Source organism: Manis javanica, chromosome 1 (genome assembly GCF_040802235.1).
Source record: "Manis javanica isolate MJ-LG chromosome 1, MJ_LKY, whole genome shotgun sequence".
NCBI lineage: Eukaryota > Metazoa > Chordata > Mammalia > Pholidota > Manidae > Manis > Manis javanica.
Window position 1 is genome coordinate 74110704 of NC_133156.1, and position 23308 is coordinate 74134011.

Genomic DNA, 23308 nt, shown 5'->3' on the forward strand with positions numbered 1-23308 from the left:
GAGCATTTTAAATTATATAAATCAAATAATGAACATTGTTAATTTATCTTTAACATCAAGACTTACTTGAGCCAAAATATTTGCAAAATTTATAAGAAAAGGAGTAATCTTTGAAGTAAAATTCAAAAACCAAAGCAGTATTTCAATTAGAAAATGGACATTTTAATAATGTGGACATTTCAAAAGTACTATTAAAGAAACCACCAAACCAGATAGAATGACTAAGCATCTTGGTTTGCCTGGAACTCTCTTGGTTTGGGCACTTAAAAGTCCCCCATCCTGGAAGACCCTTCAGTCCAGGGCAAACCAGAACAGTTAGTCATCTGTCAATATATTATTATAACATTGAAACAATAGTTCATGAAGTAACTGTGGTTCTAATTTCCTAAGGACCCAGAGCAAATAGAGATTTTCATAGTTAGATATCTGCATCAGATTATAATTAACCTTTTTTCTATATAAATTTTAGAACCTTATAACTAAAAGGAACATTAGAAATTAATTTCAGCAAGATTTATTATAAGTAAACAGATTACAGTTTACAGAGATGACAGTTTGTAAATCAACTATAACAAGAACTCTGTCCTCATCTTCAACTAGTTCTCATGGAACTTCTTGAGAGTAGTGTAATAAAAAATAATGCTGAAGAAATTCCCAATGGCTCCAAGGCGATGAGGAAATTAAAAAGTACTATACTTTCATATAAAACTCAATGCAATTATTAGTAGAATCTTATTAGGAATTTTCCTCAATTCATAGGGAGAAAATACCCAACAATTGCTGAGACAAACATGAAAAAGAAGAGTGAAGGAGGAATTGTTTGTAAGATATACACCATAGAGTAACAGTAGTCAATTCCAGACGGTACAACTGGTCTAGGAACAAACTGTTTAGGAGAATATCAATATATGACCATGGAAAAAATTAGAGGTCATATCCAAGGCTGTTAATATGACAAATGTGGGCACAGGGTGCTTATGTTGGAGGAGATGGGGAGAAGGAAGAGAAAAGTGCCTATTGATAAAAACTAGACATATGCTATGATTCCATCTATGAACAAATACAAACATATGTGAGTGTGTATGTATACATTTATTTATATACGGAGAGAGAGAGAGAGAAAGATGCCTCAAAAACATGATCACCAAAATGATAATGGTATTTATCTTAGGGTGGAAGGAATGTATATGACCTTTATATTCTTCCATATAGTATTTTGAAAACACACAAACACAGTAGGTACACAAGTCCTATTGATTTCTATGCCTCAGAAAATTAAGAACTAATGGGTAAATTTTGCCTTGTCTTACATTATATGAAGAAGAATATAAGGCATCCAAAAGTCCAGATGTGCTTTCCATTACAAATTTTCTGCTTGACAATTAAATTGGTCTGTGAAGTGGCACATTTGAAATACAATTAAGTAGATGCTATTTATAAACCCACTCCTAGACACATCAGGATATAGAAAAAAATTACAAAACTTTTTTTCTGAATTTAGAAGTAACATACTATAAAACCCTTGCAAAATAATTTTTAAATGGAAGACAATAAAAATTATAATTAACTAGTTTATACCCTCTAGTATGTATATGTGTAAATATATACTGTGTGTTTGTGTAAATAACATATATGTGTCATATTATATATATATGGATATATACAAATATATATGTGTATATGTTTTCAACCTCTGTTTTTTTCCTTGGTGTGATAAACAGCTTTTCATACCATAAGTGATTCTTACTCAACATTGTATGGCAAGGCTGAATAGTACTACATGGAATGACTAATAACATAGATTACTGTAATCCAACTTGGGCATGTGCAATGTAATTTTTCTCAATTTTTTATTATTATGAATAACAGCAGTAAATATCTTTCAAATAATTATTTGGGTGCATCTCTAGTTATTTTATGTGACCAAATAATTTTTTTACTTTGATTTTATCTTAAAGTATGATTGCTTTTAGGGCTTTTAAGTATATTAGGGCAAATTATATTAGAGGGTTGCATACTCTAGAATACTGGAAATTGTCGCTTTTTAAAAGATCTTGGGCAACTCATGTGTGTGATGTACTATTCATATAAGATCATTTTTAACTATCTTTTCAGTATTTACACAGAAAGATATCTGAAAAAGTGTTCATTACATTTAGATGATGCTATTTCTAGATGGTAAAGATGTCAAGTGATTTTTTTACTTTCCAATGTTTCCTTTTCTCAGTTCCCCTCTAAATTATTTATAAAGAAAATGTAGCTTTTTTGGAGTTTTTTTGGACAATGACCATCAGTATTTTATTGTACTTGTGTACGCTAATTACTAGTTGTTTTAATGTTTTATTTAAAATACGTCCCCCATATGAAATCAGAGATTAAAATATTTGACAATAATCATAGCATATGATTGCTATAGTAGTAGTACAAATAAGTACTTTTGAATTATTGAATAATGTTCACCTAAAAGCATCAACTCATTTTATTGTTAATTACAACCAAACTGCCAATTTCTAAGTTCAGAATTTCCCCTAAGTACAAAATTTATTTATATTTAAAAACCTGATCCAATTGTACTCAACAAGACAGTGTAAAAACAGCTGGATTAATTAAAATAACCATTAAGGAAGCAATGTTTGTATAAGTGCAACAAATATCTTTTGGCCTTTTATCCTTGAATAACCTACTGAACTTCAACTGGCCACCTATTCATTGGGCATTTATATTTATATTACAGTTAAAATATATGCATTCTAAAACGATGCTATCTATTGGTGCCACTTGTCAAGCAGCACAGTTGTATCATATGTTTGGTTTCTAACCTTCCCTTTACTTGCTTTTCCCTCTCTGTAACATATGTATTATGAAGACAGTCTAGCAGTTAGATGATACTAACCTAATCAACAGCTCTTCTGTTTTAGCTAATGAATCAACTTAGGTTCTTGTTTGCCAGCAACAGAGCTTAACTCTAACTATATTAAGTGAAAATGTTGTTATTAAACTAAAACAAAAGGGATGTTATTAAAAGCATTTGGTAGATAGGACCACTCAATGATCAGCAGGACTCTCACTGAGAGCCAAGTCTGGAGAGACAGATACTATTGGCTAGAACCCAGAGAGCCACAAGAAGAAAACAGGACAAGGGAACAGCCTGGCCCAAGATGATGCTGACATTGCTGCTGAGATTAATCATTTCTGACCATTTCTTCAGTCTCTCAAGACTTAAAGTCCCTAGAGAGACAGAGTCCTGTGGGCCACACTTAGGCCATCTGATTGCTCCTTATGAATAAGAGGCTGGCACCTAGAAATAACTGCCCACCATGAACCCCTAATGGACGGGGGGACAATATTCCAAAGAAAATCAGGGCACAATTAGAAATGGGAATAGCTATTGGCAACTAGCAGTGAACAAATGTTCACTGTAATGGATGGAATTTAGTGCCTCTCATGACTTCCTCCCTTGTCTCATACCCTAATTCTTATACTAGTCTTTTTCAAACTGAAGATTGCAACATTATCAGTGAGTCATGAAATCAGTTTTGTGGATCATATCCATCTATTTAAAAGTAAATTTGAATGAAAAAGAAAATACCACAGCACATTGCATACAGGAAGTTTGTAAAACTTCTATTTCTTCAATATGTCTATAGGATGAATGTGTGTTTGTACGCACTTGTGTGAATGTAGGTCATAGTCAAAAACATTTGAAAAAACTTTATTCTGGCCCTTACCAGCATGCTGCAGATCCGACAATTATTATGTACTCCCTAGACTATTACAGTTTGAGAAGGGCAAATCCAATTACATGTAATTGGTATTAAATGAGGCCTCCATGATGAATCACTGGCACAGTAAGTAGCTTAAGTTATAAAGTGATTCCATCATTTGTATCATCACATATGGTCATTAAATTTTATTTGATTAGGACAAATAATCTGTGCAACCATTTATTTGATCACAAATATTTACCATCTTGTCTGAAATTTTACCAGTGCTACAATAAGAAAATTGCCATATGTGGCAAATTTTCATTCTGAATATATTTATATCATTGTAATTTCATTAGTTTATATTGAGTAAGTCAACTCTCACTTCTTCCATGAGATTTTTCTCCAATTGCTATAATCCATACTGATTGCTCTCCTTTTACTGAATTCCTCTGTCATCATAATCCCTGTATTTCATCACATAACTGTAACACCTTACCCAAGTGAAACACACCTCAAAAGTAGGTAGGGATAAAAGACATCTCAGTAGACCAAATATAAATCACAAATCCCATACATTAAAATTAGTGCATTTTATTCATAAGCAAATTCTCCAGAATCTAGTCTGAAGGTAATTCTTTCTGCTTTATGCACAATCCTACTAACTATACTACTGAACACATGAGAGACAATCAGTAAATAATTACTGAATAAATGAGTGGATGAAAGAAAGAAAAAGAGGTTGGGGGTGGGAGGGAGGGAAGAAAGGAGGAAAGGAATGGGGGAGCAAGAGAGAGGCAGGAAAAAAGGAAGAGGAAAGAGAGATTTCTGAGTCCAAAACAAACTATAAGAACCAAAATGCAAGAGTGTGAAACAGGAGAGAGGCAAGTAAAGAGTACAGCACCATTTCAAAGTGGACATCAATAACAAGCTCACACATAAACATGCATGCATGAATTTAAGAACACAAAATTCACAATAGTTTGGGGTTATTTCAAATATGACCAAACAGAAGAAAACATTTCAATAGAATCTGAGTGTATTATCCAAAGAGCAATTGCTCATAATGAAGACATTTAACCTTTAAAGAGATTAAAATGTGTTCTGTATATTCTATTAATAGCAAGAAATCGTGATATTTTAGAATTTTTAATATCTAATGGCTAAAAGTTAAATATTTAGTTACCTCTGTCTAGTTGAAAAATGGTGCCCAAAACACTCTTTCCCAAAGGTTCTTTGTAGCTAAATTATACTGCTAACATTTCATCAAATTCAATTTCACCTATGTGCCTTGATTGTAAATAATTGGAGGATAATGAACACATTTTGTACTTACTACTTGAGATGTTTCATAAAGGATTAGTTGAAAACAATGTCAGAGGAGTGTGAACCCCATATATTAAAAATGTATAAATGGAAAAATATTTCATTCAATGATTGGATAAATTTTAAATAGTATTTTCTTCATTGGATAAACTAATTTAAATTAAAATATCAATAACAAAGAATTCTGTGAATGATTAGAGAACTTATGACAGTAAGCATTTTATGAGGAAGACCAGTCTATTTTGCTAAATCAAGGTCCCTATAGTAAATACATACCTGTGTTAAAGTATGGACTCACTCAGAACTAAATCCTGCGACTTTGAGAGATATGGATACAAATACCCATCTGGCTTATTAACCATATTTAATGAAAAACAGAATTCTTCATAAATGGTTTACATAACACCTACAGCTCATTTTCATGAAAAATTTATGCAAAGTGGTTCACTCATATGACTAATTTGTGTCAATTTGGATTATAATCCTTACAAAGAACACACAATGTAGGTTTCAAAATAAACAAAGAATAAGGAATATAAATGTGAACCCAAGAGAAGCTAGGGAGTTTCTGTGGGTTTACGTGGGGGGGGGGAGAGGGGGGGATATGGGTGTTGGTGTGGATGTGGGTGTGGGTGTATGTATCATCTCACAACTTTGTCTTTTAAAAAACATGGCTTTATCGACACTGGGAATGCCGTAGGGAGACGTAAACCAAGATTTCATTTTCAAGATGGAAAGTCCATCTGACTCAGCTGTGATTTTACCCAGCATTTCACAGGCCTGCGACAGTCTACCATCTCCCTGTACAAGTAGTTCAAGACAACAACCTATGAGTGCAACACTTAGAGAACGACTAAGGAAAACTAGATCTTCATTTAATCCCTGTTCCAGTGTGGTAAAACGTCTAAAAGTAGAAAATGAAGAAAATAAGACCTTTTCAGAAAAACCATCATCAAAAGAAGAGAACTGTTTGGAATTTTGAGAAAGTATTAAACACATGGATGATGAATCTGAAGAAAATACATATTTAAAAAATACCTTTAAGAATATCAATGTATGTGAATCTAAGTCACTTGATAGTGGGTCATGTACTGATCTCCAGGATGACTTTGTGAATGAAAATCTTCCAATAAAAGAATTAAATGAAGAAAAAGCAAAGTTGGTGAAGCAGATTCAGGAGAAAGAAGACCTTCTTCGGAGGCTAAAACTAGTCAAAATGTATAGATCAAAGAATGACCTGTCTCAGTTACAGTTGTTAATAAAGAAGTGGAGAAGCTGTAGCCAGCTGGTGCTCTATGAGTTGCAGTCAGTTATATCTTAGGAAAAGAAGAAACTCAACCTCACTCAGTTGATAGACCAGTATGAATTAGATGATAAACTGCTACACTTTAACAGAAGTGAAGAAAAATTTATAGGTGTTTAATTCATAATTTTTTCAAGAATGTGTTTGAGAATGACAACTTTAAAAATACTTATATATTTTAAATGGAAGGTATAAACTATTAGGGCTTAGAGAAAAGTATCTTGATGAACATCAATTTAGGGCCTCATAAAAATATAAATAATTTCTAAAATGAAAATTTAATATTTTAGATAAATTTGCAAAAGAAAACTTTACATTTAAAGTAATGTAGAAAAAAAGTTTAAATCATGTTTAAAAAAATAATTTGGGCAATTCTGGAAGTCAGTTTTAATACATTGCTTTGTTTATTGTGGTAAAAAAAGTTTTATTTTAAATGTTAAAAAGTAGTCCAGGGGGGCAGAGCCAGGATGGCGGTGTGAGTAGAGCAGTGGAAATCTCCTCCCAAAAACACATAGAGCTATGAAAATATAACAAAGAAAAATCTTCCTAAAATAGAGACCACAGGACACAGGACAACATCCAGACCACATCCACACCTGCAAGGAACCAGCGCCTTGCGAAGGGGGTAAGATACAAGCCCCGGCCCGGCGGGACCCGAGCGCCCCTACCCCCGGCTCCCGGCGGGTGGAGAGAAACCGGAGCGGTTTTTTTTTTTTTGGCGAGCGCTTTTTGGAAGCCTTAGAGGGACGGGCCCCCGTTGCTGGGGAGGTAGGGTGGCGGGACCGGTGAGCAGGTGCCTGGGAACAGCGCTGGAGGACAAAGAACACCCCGCGTTTCTCCCTGCGGGACCGGCGGGCGGGTGCCTGAGACCGGTGCCTGAGGACGGAGGAGGTCGCGCGTTTTTCCCCTTTTTTTTTTTTTTTTTTTTTTTCTCTTTTTGGCGAGCGCTTTTTGGAAGCCTTGAAGGGACGGGGACCCCAGTGCTAGGGCGGCAGGGTGGCGGGACTGGTGAGCGGGTGCCTGGGACCGGCGCCTGAGGACAAAGAATATCCCACGTTTTTCCCTGCGGGACCCGTGGGCGGGTGCCTGAGACCGGCACTTGAGGACAGAGGAAATCGCGCGTTTTTCCCCTTTTTTTTTCTCTTTTCTGCGAGTGCTTTTTGGAAGCCTAAAAGGGACAGGGACCCCGGTGCTAGGGAGGCAGGGCGGCGGGACTGGTGAGCGGGTGCCTGGGACCGGCACCTGAGGACAAAGAATATCCCGCGTTTTTCCCTGTGGGACCGGTGGGTGGGTGCCTGAGACCGGCACCTGAGGACGGAAGAAATCGCGCGTTTTTCCCCTTTTTTTCTCTCTTTTTGGCGAGTGCTTTTTGGAAGCCTTGAAGGGACAGGGACCCCGGTGCTAGGGAGGCAGGGCGGCGGGACTGGTGAGCGGGTGCCTGGGACCAGTGCCTGAGGACAAAGAATATCGAGCGTTCCTTCCCTGCGGGACCGGTGGGTGGGTGCTTTTTGGAAGCCTTGAAAGGACAGGGACCCTGGTGCTAGGGAGACAGGGCAGCAGGACCAGTGAGCGGGTGCCTGGGACCGGCACCTGAGGACAAAAAAAAAAAAAAAAAAAAAAAAAAAATCGCTTGTTTTTTCCTTTTTGTTGCTGTTGTGGTTTTGGTTTGGAGAGTGCTTTTTGGAAGTCTTAAAGGGGCAGGACAGGTCACTTAGACCAGAGGCAGGGAATCTGGGGATCTCTGGGCACTCTAACCCCCTGGGCAGCAGGGAGCACAGAGGCCCCTTACGGAGATAAATAGTCTCCTGGCTGCTCCCCCTCCAACGGGGCTCCACCATTTTGGAGGAACAGCCCCAGCCAGGCCAAGCCCACAGCAACAGCGGAGATAAACCCCAAAGCAACTGGGCAGGAAGCAGAAGCCCTGTCTGCGCACAGCTGCCCAGCACAAGCCACTAGAGGTCGCTATTCTCCCAGGAAAAGGCTACAAACCAACAAGAAGGGAAGCTCTTCCAGCGGTCACTTGTACCAGCTCTGCAAACTATCTCTATCACCATGAAAAGGCAAAACTACAGGCAGACAAAGATCACAGAGACAACACCTGAGAAGGAGACAGACCTAACTAGTCCTCCTGAAAAAGAATTCAAAATAAAAATCATGAACATGCTGACAGAGATGCAGAAAAAAATGCAAGAGCAATGGGATGAGATGCAGAGAAAAATGCAAGAGCAGTGGGATGAAGTCCGGAAGGAGATCACAGATGTCAGGAAAGAGATCACAGAAGTGAAACAATCCCTGGAAGGATTTATAAGCAGAATGGATAAGATGCAAGAGGCCATTGAAGGAATAGAAGCCAGAGAACAGGAACGTATAGAAGCTGACATAGAGAGAGATAAAAGGATCTCCAGGAATGAAACAACACTAAGAGAAATATGTGACCAATACAAAAGGAAAAACATTCGTATTATAGGGATACCAGAAGAGGAAGAAAGAGGAAAAGGGATAGAAAGTGTCTTTGAAGAAATAATTGCTGAAAACTACCCCAAACTGGGGGAGGAAATAATCGAAAAGACCATGGAATTATACAGAACCCCCAACAGAAAGGATCCAAGGAGGACAACACCAAGACACATAATAATTAAAATGGCAAGGATCAAGGACAAGGAAAGAGTTTTAAAGGCAGCTAGAGAGAAAAAGGTCACCTATAAAGGAAAACCAATCAGGCTAACATCAGACTTCTCAACAGAAACCCTACAGACCAGAAGAGAATGGCATGATATACTTAATGCAATGAAACAGAAGGGCCTTGAACCAAGGATACTGTATCCAGCACGACTATCATTTAAATATGATGGTGGGATCAAACAATTCCCAGACAAGCAAAAGCTGAGGGAATTTGCTTCCCACAAACCACCTCTACAGGGCATCCTACAGGGACTGCTCTAGATGGGAGCACCCCTAAAAAGAGCACAGAACAAAACACACAACATATGAAGAATGGAGGAGGAGGAATAAGAAGGGAGAGAAGAAAAGAATCTCCTGACAGTGTATATAACAGCTCAATAAGCGAGCTAAGTTACGCAGTAAGATACTAAAGAAGCTAACCTTGAACCTTTGGTAACCACGAATCTAAAGCCTGCAATGGCAATAAGTACATATCTTTCAATAGTCACCCTAAATGTAAATGGACTTAATGCACCAATCAAAAGACATAGAGTAATAGAATGGATAAAAAAGCAAGACCCATCTATATGCTGCTTACAAGAAACTCACCTTAAACCCAAAGATAAGCATAGACTAAAAGTCAAGGGATGGAAAAACATATTTCAGGCAAACAGCAGTGAGAAGAAAGCAGGGGTTGCAGTACTAATATCAGACAAAATAGACTTCAAAACAAAGAAAGTAACAAGAGATAAAGAAGGCCACTACATAATGATAAAGGGCTCAGTCCAACAAGAGGATATAACCATTCTAAATATATATGCACCCAATACAGGAGCACCAGCATATGTGAAGCAAATACTAACAGAACTAAAGAGGGAAATAGACTGCAATGCATTCATTGTAGGAGACTTCAACACACCACTCACCCCAAAGGATAGATCCACCGGGCAGAAAATAAGTAAAGACACACAGGCACTGAACAACACACTAGAACAGATGGACCTAATAGACATCTATAGAACTTTACATCCAAAAGCAACAGGATATACATTCTTCTCAAGTGCACATGGAACATTCTCCAGAATAGACCACATACTAGCTCACAAAAAGAGCCTCAGTAAATTCCACAATATTGAAATTCTACCAACCAATTTTTCAGACCACAAAGGTATGAAAGTAGAAATAAATTCTACAAAGAAAACAAAAAGGCTCACAAACACATGGAGGCTTAACAACATGCTACTAAATAATCAATGGATCAATGAACAAATCAAAATAGAGATCAAGGAATATATAGAAACAAATGACAACAACAACACTAAGCCCCAACTTCTGTGGGATGCAGCGAAAGCAGTCTTAAGAGGAAAGTATATAGCAATCCAGGCACACTTGAAGAAGGAAGAACAATCCCAAATGAATAGTCTAACATCACAATTATTAAAACTGGAAAAAGAAGAACAAATGAGGCCTAAAGTCAGCAGAAGGAGGGACATAATAAAGATCAGAGAAGAAATAAACAAAATTGAGAAGAATAAAACAATAGCAAAAATCAACGAAACCAAGAGCTGGTTCTTTGAGAAAATAAACAAAATAGATAAGCCTCTAGCCCAACTTATTAAGAGAAAAAGAGAGTCAACACAAATCAACATAATCAGAAATGAGAATGGAAAAATCACGACAGACTCCACAGAAATACAAAGAATTATTAAAGACTACTATGAAAACCTATATGCCAACAAACTGGAAAACCTAGAAGAAATGGACAACTTCCTAGAAAAATACAACCTCCCAAGACTGACCAAGGAAGAAACACAAAAGTTAAACAAACCAATTACAAGCAAAGAAATTGAAACAGTAATCAAAAAACTACCCAAGAACAAAACCCCGGGGCCGGACGGATTTACCTCGGAATTTTATCAGACACACAGAGAAGACATAATACCCATTCTCCTTAAAGTATTCCACAAAATAGAAGAAGAGGGAATACTCCCAAACTCATTCTATGAAGCCAACATCACCCTAATACCAAAACCAGGAAAAGACCCCACCAAAAAAGAAAATTACAGACCAATATCCCTGATGAATGTAGATGCAAAAATACTCAATAAAATATTAGCAAACAGAATTCAACAGTATATCAAAAGGATCATACACCATGACCAAGTGGGGTTCATCCCAGGGATGCAAGGATGGTACAACATTCGAAAATCCATCAACATCATCCACCACATCAACAAAAAGAAAGACAAAAACCACATGATCATCTCCATAGATGCTGAAAAAGCATTTGACAAAATTCAACATCCATTCATGATAAAAACTCTCAGCAAAATGGGAATAGAGGGCAAGTACCTCAACATAATAAAGGCCATATATGATAAACCCACAGCCAGCATTATACTGAACAGCGAGAAGCTGAAAGCATTTCCACTGAGATCGGGAACCAGACAGGGCTGCCCACTCTCCCCACTGTTATTTAACATAGTACTGGAGGTCCTAGCCACGGCAATCAGACAAAACAAAGAAATACAAGGAATCCAGATTGGTAAAGAAGAAGTTAAACTGTCACTATTTGCAGATGATATGATACTGTACATAAAAAACCCTAAAGACTCCACTCCAAAACTACTAGAACTGATATCGGAATACAGCAAAGTTGCAGGATACAAAATCAACACACAGAAATCTGTAGCTTTCCTATACACTAACAACGAATCAATAGAAAGAGAAATCAGGAAAACAATTCCATTCACCATTGCATCAAAAAGAATAAAATACCTAGGAATAAACCTAACCAAGGAAGTGAAAGACTTATACTCTGAAAACTACAAGTCACTCTTAAGAGAAATTAAAGGGGACACTAATAAATGGAAACTCATCCCATGCTCATGGCTAGGAAGAATTAATATCGTCAAAATGGCCATCCTGCCCAAAGCAATATACAGATTTGATGCAATCCCTCTCAAATTACCAGCAACATTCTTCAATGAATTGGAACAAATAATTCAAAAATTCATATGGAAACACCAAAGACCCCGAATAGCCAAAGCAATCCTGAAAAAGAAGAATAAAGTAGGGGGGATCTCACTCCCCAACTTCAAGCTCTACTACAAAGCCATAGTAATCAAGACAATTTGGTACTGGCACAAGAACAGAGCCACAGACCAGTGGAACAGATTAGAGACCCCAGAAATTAACCCAAACATATATGGTCAATTAATATTTGATAAAGGAGCCATGGACATACAATGGCAAAATGACAGTCTCTTCAACAGATGGTGCTGGCAAAACTGCACAGCTACATGTAGGAGAATGAAACTGGACCATTGTCTAACCCCATATACAAAGGTAAACTCAAAATGGATCAAAGACCTGAATGTAAGGCATGAAACCATTAAACTCTTGGAAAAAAACATAGGCAAAAACCTCTTAGACATAAACATGAGTGATCTCTTCTTGAACATATCTCCCCGGGCAAGGAAAACAACAGCAAAAATGAGCAAGTGGGACTACATTAAGCTGAAAAGCTTCTGTACAGCGAAAGACACCATCAATAGAACAAAAAGGAACCCTACAGTATGGGAGAATATATTTGAAAATGACAGATCCGATAAAGGCTTGACGTCCAGAATATATAAAGAGCTCACACGCCTCAACAAACAAAAAACAAATAACCCAATTAAAAAATGGGCAGAGGAACTGAACAGACAGTTCTCCAAAAAAGAAATACAGATGGCCAAGAGACACATGAAAAGATGCTCCACATCACTAATTATCAGAGAAATGCAAATTAAAACTACAATGAGGTATCACCTCACACCAGTAAGGATAGCTGCCATCCAAAAGACAAACAACAACAAATGCTGGCGAGGCTGTGGAGAAAGGGGAACCCTCCTACACTGCTGGTGGGAATGTAAATTAGTTCAACCATTGTGGAAAGCAGTTTGGAGGTTCATCAAAATGCTCAAAACAGACCTACCTTTTGACCCAGGAATCCCACTCCTAGGAATTTACCCTAAGAACACAGCAATCAAGTTTGAGAAAGACAGATGCACCCCTATGTTTATCGCAGCACTATTTACAATAGCCAAGAATTGGAAGCAACCTAAATGTCCATCGGTAGATGAATGGATAAAGAAGATGTGGTACATATACACAATGGAATACTACTCAGCCATAAGAAGTGGAAAAATCCAACCATTTGCAGCAACATGGATGGAGCTGGAGAGTATTATGCTCAGTGAAATAAGCCAAGCGGAGAAAGAGAAATACCAAATGATGTCACTCATCTGAGGAGTATAGGAACAAAGGAAAAACTGAAGGAACAAAACAGCAGTGAAGTTACAGAACCCAAAAATGGACTAACAGGTACCAAAGGGAAAGGAACTGGGGAGGATGGGTGGGCAGGGAGGGATAAGGGGGGGGAAGAAAAAGGGGGTTATTAAGATTAGCATGCATGGGGGGGAGGGAGCAAGGGGAGAGTGGGCTGCACAACACAGAGAGGACAAGTAGTGACTCTACAACATTTTGCTAAGCTGATGGCCAGTAACCGTAATGTGGTTGTTAGGGGGGACCTGATATAGGGGAGAGCATAGTAAACATAGTATTCTTCATGTAAGTGTAGATTAAAAATTAAAAAAAAAAAAAAAAAGAAAGAAAGAAAGAAAGAAAGAAGGAAAAGGGGGATTACTCCTTAACAGGATAAAACTATTGGTAAATCAAAGATCAACGCATGCTTTAAATATCCTTAATGTTGATCACTTAAAGGGTGTCAGATGATCAGCTATGGAGGTACTCTTTTCTGATAATATTCCTTTCTCTTAATTTAAAAAAAAAAAAAAAAAGCAGTTACTGTGTGCTGACCTCCAATGAGTTCTGCACAGTGGTATAGAGGGCATGTCAAAGTGTGGGCAAAGGGTCTGTTTGTTTCTATGCAGGAGATCAAGGCCTAGCTTGGATACCCAGAAAATGAACTAAGATACGATATGAGGAGGAGCTTCCGGCATCAGCACTCTCTGGAGGACTTGTGCCGGGGGATGATCATCAAAAAGCCTCCACAGGGATTCGGACGATGCTGCGGTTGTGGCTGCATCCAGCCCACCATCTCCTGGACTTGCCATAAGAATGAGGAGGGAGATGTCTAGGCTGGCATATGCATACAGTGAGACAACGAATTTGACCGGATCTGTACTGTTGGAACTCAACCAGGAGTTGGGAGGGGTGCAAGTTGTAGCACTCCAAAATCTCATGACTATAGACTATCTATGGTTAAAAGAACATATGGGATGTGAACAGATCCCAGAAATGGGCTGCTTTAATTTGTCTGATGGTTCAAGTACAGTTGGACAATATCCATCATATCATAGATAAATTTTCACAAATGCCTAGGGTGCCTAAATGGTTTTCTTGGCTTCACTGGAGATGGATGGTAATTATAGATTTGCTTTGTTTATGTCACCGTATTCCTATTATGTTAATATATGTGTGCAAATTAGTTAGTAGTTTAAAACCTATACATACTTAAGGTACTATACAAGAAGATATGTCAAAGAAATAATCAATCCTCCCAAGTTTCCTTCGTATGCTACATCTATAGCTTTTCTTCTTCCTTCCTAATTACAACCCTTAAATAGAATTCGTGCCTCATATCGAATTTACCGAGTATCATAATTCCTCCAGGTGGTAAAGATACCTTGAGACAAGTGCTGGGCATAGAAGCCACAGGGCATAAATCTGCAAAGAAGTAAAAAGCTAACCTTTGCAAACAATATGGCTTCTCTCTCACTTACCAACTTTACATTTCCCTGTATGGCCCCGGAAGATGACTGGTTAGCCAGAGACGGGTAAGATTCCTCAAGGGAGGAACAACCTAAGACAGGCACAGTCACAGGGGGGCCATCAGGTGAGAATTTGGGGATCAACAGAGGTGAGGCTCAGAACCTCACCCCCCCTGCTTTGAGAGAAATCTTCTGCATCCGTGGATGTCTTGATGCCCTTGTCTAGCCTGGATTAATACTTAGTCCATAGGCACACACCTGATCATCTGATCATCTACATTTGCCTTCTTACAGCACTAAACTATGTTTTCTACCTTTATCTTGCATCTACCTACCACTTCAGCATTTTATTAAAAATAAAAATAATAATAATAGTAGGAGAAATGGCGGATCAACATATAGATCAAGTACAAAAATCAAACGAATATTCATATTTGACCTGATTGTTTATAGGTCATATTGCATGATCAAAACCGAAAGTTTCTGTGATGACTGCCCTTGTACTGTTCACCATGTAAGAATTTATTCACTATGTAAGAATTCGTTCACCATGTAAGAACTTGTTCGTTATGCTTCAGAAGATTGGAGACTGACGAGAATTAGGCTTGAGATGGATTAATGATTGTACATTGAGCGTTGACCCCCCTATACTGAATTTTATTGTTGTTAACAACCATTTGATCAATAAATATGAGAGATGCCCTCTCAAAAAAAAAAAAAAAAAAAAAAAAGTAGTCCAGTCTGGTGAATGTCTAAATTGAAACTGATCTAAAAAAAAAAAAAAACATGGCTTTATCAAACTCTGCTTCACCATAAAATGACTATGGTTTTACACTAAAATTTATTTAGCTGAAATTAGAAACCTTATATTAAGGAATATCTGTGGACTCTTTGAGTTTCTCAAATAGTAAAGATTATAATTAAGTCTTCAAACTGTATAGCAACTCTATTTTAGCCCGATACATATCAAATTATATATGACTGAGAAAAGGATTACAATAGTGTTTGTTTGCTTTCTTGTAAAAAATGGGTATGCATATTTCTAAAATGCATATATTTTAATACATGCATTTTCAAACGGTAGCAATCAAGTCAAAAAACAGTGAGTCAGTAAAGATCAAAGAAACTTTTCCTTCCTACCACAATCTGCTTAAATTAACTAGCAATGGTAGTCTCCAGGACTTCACTAGAAGTCGGGATTCTGACAGCTCATTTTGTTATACTGTCAATCTCTCCTAGAAATAGTGCTGGGGTTAAAATAGTAATTTGTAGTCTAATGGATTTAAATCAACAAAATATTGAAAAATGATACTGTATAAACAAACCAACAGATGTCTTTTTCTATATGCAGGGTGTTTGCTTTCTTAGATGTCCTCAAAACAATCTTAGGTGTGCACATGTAATTGCTAAATTTCACAAAAATAAAAATATGTTTTTTATAAAAAGATGCAAAACTGCTTCTGATATTATATCACTTATGAGATGTTTTCCACAGGATCCTTTCATTGAGGAAGAAATCATGTAAAATACTTTTTTGGAAAAATGAGAAAATGCTAACCTAATACAGCAACAACTCCCAAGAGGACAAGTAGCCAAAATTACACACGGAGAAGACAGTGGAAAAGAACCAGAATCAGCACATTTGCCAGCAACGGGACAACCTTTATTAAACCAATCCCATTCTGCTTTACATCAATAATAAAATCAGAAGGAAATATTAACAGTTGAATCACTACAAACTGAGCAACATCAGAGCATTTCTACCTGATGCTTCTCAATCTTTGTCATCGCTCTGCACACATAGAAAATGATGCTACTTGTATAGCAGAAAGAGATAACCCAGCAAGATAACTGACTCCACAACTCCAACCACCATAGGCTGTCCCAGGGCTGAGGAGACAAGCACCAGTCTATCAAACACAAGAGATTAGAAATCTCTGTCCTAACCAACTGAAAATGGAAACATGTTCACTAACAATATCCCAAGTTGACACACATTAGCTGTCACATCCTAAAAAAATCAATTTTATTTAATTAATAAATAACAAATTTTTATTAGTCAATAAATATTTAAAAAAACAAAATGAATTTTCAAAATTAATTACTACTAATTAAAATTATTAACCAATAATGAAATTAATTATTCATTGAATTCTACTATGAACAAGGCTCTATGTTCAATGATTGAACCAAATCATACCTCCATAGAGCTAAAAAAATATATTGAGCCAGCAGGCAGATTTGAATACCAGGCTAACTGATCTTCCTGTAGAAGCAAAGTGCAATGAAGGACTTGAGTAAAGGATAAGAATTAAAAACAAACAAATACAAGTTTAGAAAATTTCAAGACAGTTTTGGAAGATGATATTAGAAAGATGGCTTAGTCCCAAATTTGTTTTTTCTTTGTATGGGGAAGACAATGAGTTGATCTAAAGAGTTTACTGAGTGAGGCCCATTTAACTATTCACTAAAGTGTAAAGAAGGATGAGGAAATCAATTGATGGTGGTATTTCAGGGAGTTCAGTAGGGCAGCAAAAACACCAGAGGATTTATAAAGAAGAGAAAAGCCAAAGAACTAAGGTGTGGTGGGTGTGAGGAAGTCAGGGATTCAAGGACAAGAATGGAAAAAAATGAAAATGCAAAATACATAATAAGAGGTAGAACAACACAACTTTATGGCTAATCAGCTATAATTATGAACAAATAGGAAGCAGAAAGAGAAATTTAAGATGTGTGTACAGGTTTCTCATCCAGGGCTTAGGAAATACGTGACATCATTATTGGAGTGAATTTTTTTTAAATGACTAATTAGATTTTAGACAAAATATCAAGACATTCAAGAGTTAGTCAAATATGTCGATCTAAAGCTTGAAAGAGAGGTGATAATTGCAACTATAAATATAAATGAGCATTCCAAGAGAAACAAAGTCATGTTTAGTGAGTCAAATTATATGAAGTCTTAAGTCTTAATGACAATATTAATAAAATGGAAAAATACATATAGGTTCAACAGGATGCCACATAAAAATGTTTATCCCACAATCTCTTCCAACAGTCCACAGATTATTCAAACAACATTCAGCAAATATTAAAATGTCTACTGTGGCAAGACTGGGAAATACTGTAGAAAACAAGATTAACATGGTACTTGGCCTCATGGAGCTTATAGCATAATGAGAAAGACTGGCGTTAAACAAAATGACATGCAAATAAATGTAACTGCTAACTGGGAATACATACTGTGAATTTAAATTTAAAATGCCATGAGATATTACTGTCAAGTCATAAAACTTGCTATGTACTAAATTCATGTTCTTAAAATATTCAAAGAACTATATTATATATTTAATATTCAAAGTTGACCTTAACTAAAGAATTAATTTATATTCAAAATTTTAATTGCAAAACCATTTATTATACTGAGACACCTACAATTCACATGAACAAGATAACCAAGGCTGAATCAGGTATCCCTTTCTAGAGCACCATAACTGCCTTGCCCTCTCATTCCTGAAGCCAGTTTGTTCCATCATGTACCCCAATGTCCTCTCAAAATATTCCTTTAAAAAATAAAAATCAATTCCATACATAAAATTTTAAATTCTCACAAATACTTATCTCATATTTCACTTTCATTAAGATGAAACAGGAATGAGTCAAACTCCCTTTCTTAATTTACTAATCTATTTATTAGGGAACAGGGGAAAAAATAACTCTCAAATTTTACAGAGTTGAAATAATTAGTTCAGAAACAAATAACAGATTAGGTTATAGCGGGTAATTTCTTAAGAGTTTAAGACTAAATTTCCAAGTTCATTAAAATTTTAATATAACAAGCCAGAGAATCATGTAACTAAAACAGATTTTTCTTTGTTAAATAGGAGTATCCTTCAATATTAACCTCAATTAGAAACAGGCCCATGACCAATTGCAACACAATTGACCTTCATATTAGGTTGCAAGTCCCGTAACATGCTAATTAAATGGTGTCAAAAAGCAATCATTGCTGCTGAACCAAGAAGTTCATTCTAAATACTGAGAGGATAATTCTATCCTCTAATGTTGCTTTTCTGAAATCTTAGACACACCACTTTTGACAGAAATTACATGCGTGTTAAGAGTTATAAAGAAGGATGAGACAGGTGAAAACTTATTGAAAGATAGGCAATTCTATTAAAATCATTCATTTTTGGCTGTTCTAATAAGGATAACAATGTGTTTTATTTAATTCAGTAGTCTGTGAGCTTTCTATTTCAGGGTGGGAATACATTTTGTTTATTGAGCAATAGAGAGACCTTTATATTATTCAGTTGTCTGCTTTTCTCAATTGATTTTTAAGAATTATGTTTGGTTCTAAATTTTCTAAATGTTATTTTTCATAGCCTGCTAATGTTTCCAGGTTCAGTATTTGAGGAGTGAAATTCTTTCTTTCCCTATAGATATTTTTTTGCCTGGCTAACATCATCCATGATAGCCCTCAACTTCTGTATCTAGTCTTTCTCAAAGTATATGGACGCCAACATCATTACTTAGTTCTGATTTCAGACTTATGATGAATTTTTTACTTATTTCTGAAAATAACCCACTGAGACATGAGCCAAATTTCACTGTTTAACTTAGAAGGTAAAAAAACAAAAAAATTCAGTTGGGTAACTAAGATAACAGTGTTGCAGTATTGGAAATTTTAAATCTCCTTGTAAGTTACTTGTTTACAAAATTTACTATTAAAAGAAATAAAAGGAATTTACAGCAATATATTGAATTTACTTTATCCTAAAATAAAATGGGTTTTATTTATTGGAAAAATAGATTAAAATGATCTAATATCTTCACTTCTCACAAAAGTAGTGGTATGCAAATGAATGAAAAAATTCTCTCTTGCAACACACTTTCCTTAAAATTGAATTATATTCAAGTCCCTTCTTATTATCCCATAGTTAACTGGTTTTCATGAAAATTATGTACAAATGAAAGAGATCTACAATTACTATGATAATTTATCACCTAGAGTGTTAGACTCAGTATGAAAATTAAACCTACGTAAAATCACTTTATATCTCATCCTTTTTAATAATCAAATCAATGGTCTTATAAATTATTAACAGTATAAAAATCTCACTTCATCATTCATACTCCAAACACAAAGTATTTTTCTTAAAATTAAGTCAATTTTCATTCACATCTCATGAATAATGCTCCCACAATGTATATGTCATTTATTCGGCTTTAGCTGAATTAAGTTAAAATACGGGCTAGGCAAAGTAACCGTTTCCTGAAAAAGATGTCCAACTTCAATCTATGGTTGAATTTATATTAATCTTTAACCAGAACTTAGTCTTTCTTGGCTCTTTGAAATTTGAATTTAAGAAGTGAAGATAAAAATATATCCATCACTCACTTAAAAAATATAAATCATTATAATCATTCTTTAACCTCTTGAGCAAATTTACCATCACAGATCTAATTTTTAAAAAATCTGTGAGAAGGGACTAAATGTGGTAATATCTTTCCTGAGGCTTTTTATCTATCTATAAGGCTTTTTCCATCTGAGGTAACGCTGTGGTAGCATTTTGTCAATACAGTGGCATAAGTCTACTTATAAGGAATTCATAGTCTGATCTGTCATGGAAAAAATGATATGAAAACCTAAAAATGTGACCAGACATACACTTTTATCTTCCCAGCTCATCTCTGCAGGTAGCACAGTGTCTACAGTGAAATGAAGGAGAAGATCATGTATTCTCTTTCTTAGTGTTTACCCTCAAAATTCCTTGAAGTTGCTCTGGTTTTTTTCTGAAGAAATATGTCCCTTTGTGGGGCAGCCACACTCTGCTCTGCAGGGAAAAGGAAGCTTCATTTGAAATAAAAGTACCTTTGTCTTCCCCTTCCCTCTGTCCCTAGTCATACTCTGAAGGGATGCCTTCATGTTCAGACATAAGGTAGTCAAAGTTACTGTGAATAGGAAAGTAGAAAAATCTAATCTCCTATCCAGCTAACACCCTTCTCAGAAATCCTTTATTATTATTATAAATCATTATTAGATAATGTAAGCTCAAAAGTGTGAAAAGATGTGTCCAAGCTATCCCAATTCCCTATCCAGTTTCATCTCAGCTTGTTGCTCCGCTGGCATCCTTAACCATAAATGCTGGTCCTGGCGCAGTGTTCTGTCCACACCAGCCGGCAGCTAGTAACCTGCCATGTTCTTTTTTTACTTTGGGCCTTTGATCCCACCATTCCTTTCCCTGCTCCTGGCTCTTCTTCGGGATCCTTCTCATTTCAGATATTTCTCTTCAGAGATACCTTGCTGCACCAACCTACCTAAAATTACCCACCTGTCTTTCTCCTAACACATACTTATTGCAACTGAAATTATCATCTTATTTGTTCAGTCATCATCTCTCTTCTCCACCAGAGTATACCCCCAGAGTTCCATGAGACAAAAACCAAAATTATTTTCTTTACCCCTCCCTTTGTAGTATAAAGTCCAGCACAACAGAAACAAAGACAAAGGAGCCACACTTCCATCCACTAGAAACCCATGGGAGAAGCATCTACCTGAGTAAACAAGCCTTAAAAAAAGGCAGAATTAAACAAAAACAAGTTTAAAAAATACATATATATGAAGAAAGGGACAAAGTAAATAATTATAAAGCCAAACACTTGTTTGAGAATGTAGATTTTCAACTGGGACAGGGCTCAGCTTTAACAAAGTTTCCAGAGAAAAAATATTTCAAGAAAGGGAACATCTGAGCAAAAACTTGGAAAAGGCAGATGTTACATTTGGGAAACAGCTGGCTAGAACACAGAAAATGGAGAGAACTAAGGATACGCACTAAATAAGATAAGGACATTTCAAACCTCCTGGCTGCATCCTTTTCTCCGAGTCATTACACCATTCCCTCCAGTTTCACTGCCTTCCTCTCCTGCACAGAAATCAAGACATCACTTCAGTCCCTCTCTTTCAAAGAATCTCACACTCAAGTTTGGCCCTTCTGAAAATTTAGTCCAACTGTATCTCTACTCTTTTTTATACCTGAGCTAGCAAAAACCTGTCCCCAAGCATATCTGTACCTCTAAGTGCTCAGTGTTTCTTGAAATCCTTTTCCATTTCCTTTATGGTATTTACCTAGAAAATTTCCACATCCAAGCTACTGCTTGTGCAATCCAGACATCCTTCAGCTTATGTCTGTGTGCCTGAAGATGTCTTTGTTATACTCTTAGCATACATCTTACACAGCATGCATCACAGTATTGTCCTCATTGGACTGCTGCTGTCCTCCACTGGACTTTGTGTTCTTTAAGAATTAGAGCTATGTTTCTCATTCGCTTATTTATTTTCCCTGGCACAATTTATGATACATACTAGGTGCCGAATATGTATTTTCTAATGCAATGAATAAATGAATGAATATAGTACAATACATAGGACAGAACAGGATTGAAGAAGATGGAATTCCAAGTTAAAAGTTAGTATTTTTCAGCATTGGGGACTGGTTAAAAACTTGAGATAATCATATCTATGTTTCAAGAATAATTCTGGCCGTAGACTTCTGACAATGTCTTAATGGAAAACAAAGTGCAAGGGAGAGATGGCAAGTAAACCACTTAGAATGCTATTACAAGTGTCCAAGTGAGAATGATATGAATTAAGGCAATAATAGAAGGCAACAGCAAAGAAGTTTGAGTGGTAGAATGATGGGTTCAGGTTATGTATTGGGGTATAAAAGAATCAATAAGCTATTGAGAATATAGGTCTGGAAATAAGAAAACAAAAAAATCACAGAATTTTTAAAATTAAGAATTAGCTAATACTCCCTTTCCTGCCTCTATTTTAGCTTTTAAAATAGGTGTAAAGGTATATCTTTCAGCCCAACAGAATTGCATCCAATTTCAGTGTCATCTGCTTCAGTTAATGCCATGGGAAAGATAACATTTCCAGAAAAGAGGCTATACATAAAAGTTTGTGAGGCACCATGGTCTGATTGGGAATGTGCCTCTCAAGAAAGTGCCCTAAGTCAAGAACAGGACAGGGGAGCCAGGAAAGGAAACAAGGGAAATGGAGTGGTCTCAACTGAACCCAGGAGATCTGGGTTCAATCACTCCATTTAAGTTAATAACTATTTTTTAGCACCTACTCAGCACTAGGAACCATACTGGACTCACAGGTCACAAAGACCAGTGGCAGAAATGCAAAAATTCACATATTTATCATTAACCAGGAACTCCTGTAAGCACCCTACATATATAAATCTGCCACCCTTTGAGGTTGAGAGACCAGAGTGGTTAAATAATTTGCCTATGGTCACCTAGCTAGGTAGTGTTGGATGAGGATTCAAACCCAAGCAGTCTGTCTCCAGGTTTGCTCTTAATTCCTGTGAAATATTGCCTATAAGAGCTTGAAGTACAAGACACATGTGCAAAAAGGAGTTCAAAAATACCTTTGAAGTTCTCCAGGATTTATATCAGTTTATTATGACTTGTCTCAAAACACTGACACTCTGATTTTGTTTAAGTAATCAAGGAATTCACTGAGTTTC

At 36.5% G+C, this 23308-nt stretch overlaps 1 long non-coding RNA gene and 1 pseudogene across 1 annotated transcript in view; one reads left to right on the forward strand and one right to left on the reverse strand.

Annotated features, from left to right (window-relative positions):
• LOC108400265 (uncharacterized) overlaps positions 1–23308 on the reverse strand; it is a 1191208-nt gene that overhangs the window by 1006792 nt on the left and 161108 nt on the right. The gene's annotated exons all lie outside the window — the stretch shown is intronic.
• Positions 5706–6453, forward strand: LOC108387027 (swi5-dependent recombination DNA repair protein 1 homolog pseudogene; annotated as a pseudogene).